Here is a 3,047-nt window from a genome sequence, read left to right on the forward strand (position 1 = left end):
AGGCCCCGGCATCGTCTCACAAGAGACAGCTATATTTGGGTCCTTTCAGCAAAATCTTGCTAGTGTATGCAATGGTGTCAGCGTTTAGAAGCTGCTTATTATATTTTAATTTTTTTGGTTTTTTTGTTTGTTTGTTTGTTTGTTTGTTTGTTTTTTGAGACAGGGCTTCTCTGTATAGCCCTGTATAGCCCTGGCTGTCCTGGAACTCAGTTTGTAGACCAAGCTGGCCTTGAACTCAGAAATCCGCCTGCCTCTGCTTCCCAAGTGCTGGGATTAAAGGCTTGTGCCACCACTGCCCAGTGGCTACAGTGTTTCTTGGGGTCTCCTAGAATGCTCATCAATTTAGAACCAGTATGTAACACACTCTGGAAAGTCGGATTGTGTCCTTTCCCCCAGTGTACAGTCACCCCTGTAAAAGGCTGTAGGTCCCTCTGGGGAGGGACTGGGGAAAAGCTAACCGTAAAACTCCTTGGTATTTTATTAAAGTCCTTCCTCTGAGGAACTTGGCTATCCCTTCATTCAAGGGGATCTGCATCTGTAAACTGGCTCACACCTGGAAATTGGTTCACAGGCCAATATTCCCTTTTGCCGGGATCCAAGTTCATTTGTTTGAGACTCTTTCCACTTACACAAATCAAACAAAAATGCAATAGGCTTCTAATCTATTTCGTAGCATAATTGATTAGCCAGTACCAAAGGTCTATATGAGTCATGCCACCATAAAATACACTTTGCCTGTGGTGACTATTACAGGTTAGGCCACCATGAACATTGTTTTGCCCATAGTGATAACTAAACTCACCTTGCCTTTGGCAATTCAATGCTGCCACCTGGCTCCTACTATTTCAAGGGCAAATTAAACCCATGGCATTTAATTCATCTAACTGAGCAGCAGCGTCTCCAACCCCAATGTCTGACACAAGGAAAAGGGATGTGTCTTCAAATGTGCGATACCCATCTCACCATTTTGTGTCATACAGGGTTAGTGAAGGGCACATCATCTGGGCTTTCCCATTGTGGAGGGCTAGGTTTCACATAGAGTAATGCAATTTCCTCAACACTAAACCCAGTGCTTCCAGGCATCCCCAACTCCTTCTCAGTAGATGGAATTGCTTCTACTTGTTATTGTTTTGGTTTTTGAGACAGGGTTAATCCATGTAGCTCTGGCTGTCCTAGAACTTACTCTATACACGGGGGTGGCCTGGAACTTACAGAGATCTGCCTACCCCTGCCTTCAAGTGCTAGGATTAAAGGCCTGCACCACCACTACTCGGCTCAGTAGGCCAGCTTTTGACAAATGCTTCAGCTAACCATTCACACAAACTCTGTTTAAAGAAAATATTTATTTATATACTGTCTTCTGGTGTGTCTGACACACCAGAAGAGGACATCGTATCCCATTACAGATGGTTGTGAGCCACCATGTGGTTGCTGCTGGGAATTGAACTCAGGACCTCTGGAAGAGCAGTCAGTGCTCTTAACCCCTGAGCCATCTCTCCAGCCCCTCACACCAACTTTTAACTCTGTGAGTTTTCACATTAAAACTAAAACCTTACAGGGCAGTGGTGGCACACGCCTTTAATCCCAGCACTCGGGAGGCAGAGGCAGGCAGATTTCTGAGTTCGAGGCCAGCCTGGTCTACAGAGTGAGTTCCAGGACAGCCAGGGCTATACAGAGAAACCTTGTCTCAAAAAAACAAAACAAAACAAACAAAAAAAAAACCAAAAAAAACAAACCAAACCAGAACCAAAACAAACAAAAACTCTAAAACCTCACTCAGTGGGCCCATATCAATAAACTCAGCCTGACCTATTTATGTTCCTTTTATAATTATCCCACACCCTTAAAATCCATTCCCATGCAGGGTGGTGGTAGCATGTGCCTTTGATCCCAGCATTTGAGAGACAGAAGCAATCCGATCTTTACATCTGAGGCCAGCCTAGTCTACAGAGTGAGTTCCAAGAGAGCCAGGGCTACACAGAGAAACCCTGTCTTGAAAAAAAGATAAACAAACAAACAAAAAATAAACAGACAAATAAATCTATTCTCACACATATTCCCCAGACTTCTACTTGAATGAATTAGCAATCTCATGAAGCCCTTTAGTGTGGTGTCGTGTAGTGAAGTGTAGTGTAGTGAAGTGAAGTGTAGTGCACCTCCTCACAGACTACACTTTCTACCTCCCCCTCTAGGAGCCTGCTGAACCTTTAGTCTGGTTATAGGTCTAGAGGCAACTGTTGGTGAGTCCTGAGGGACTTCAGTATTGTCTTGCCTGGCATCTCCTTCAGGGAAAGTCACTGCTGGTTTAGCAGACAATGGAGAATTAATGGAGGTGAAAGGTCAATATTTCATGGCATGGGGTATAAGTACATCTTCTGCTGAGGATGGAGAGATTATTTCCTCAGGTGAGAAAAACCCTTCAGGATCTGAGGACTCAAAGTTCTCAGCTTCAATACTATCCAACCAACAGCCCTATCCAAGTTACCGGATCCCATTTGTCTTAGAGTTTCTATTGCTGTGATGAAGCATCGTGATCAGAAACAACTTGGGGAGGAATGTGCTTATTTGGCTGATACTTTGTCCATCGTTAAAGGAAGTCAGGATAGGAACTTAAGCAGGGCAGGAGCCTGGAGGCAGGAGCTGATGCAGAGGCCATGGAACAATGCTGCTTACTGGCTTGTTCTTCATGACTTGCTCAGCCTGCTTTCTTCCTTTCTTCCTTCTTTCTTTTCCTTCCTTCCTTCCTTCCTTCCTTCCTTCCTTCCTTCCTTCCTTCCTTCAGCCTGCTTTCTTATAGAACCCAGGACCACCAGCCCAGGAATGGCACCACCCACAATGGGATGGGCCCTCTCCCATAAATCACTAATTAAGAAAACGCCTTACAACTCTATCTACAACCTAATCTTATGGAATCATTTTCTTTTTTGTTTGTTTGTTTGTTTTTGTTTGTTTGTTTGTTTTTGTTTTTCGAGACAGGGTTTCTCTGTGTAGCCCTGGCTGTCCTGGAACTCACTCTGTAGACCAGGCTGGCCTCGAACTCAGAAATC

This window comes from Mus caroli, chromosome X (assembly GCF_900094665.2).
Source record: "Mus caroli chromosome X, CAROLI_EIJ_v1.1, whole genome shotgun sequence".
In the NCBI taxonomy this organism is placed as follows: Eukaryota; Metazoa; Chordata; class Mammalia; order Rodentia; family Muridae; genus Mus; species Mus caroli.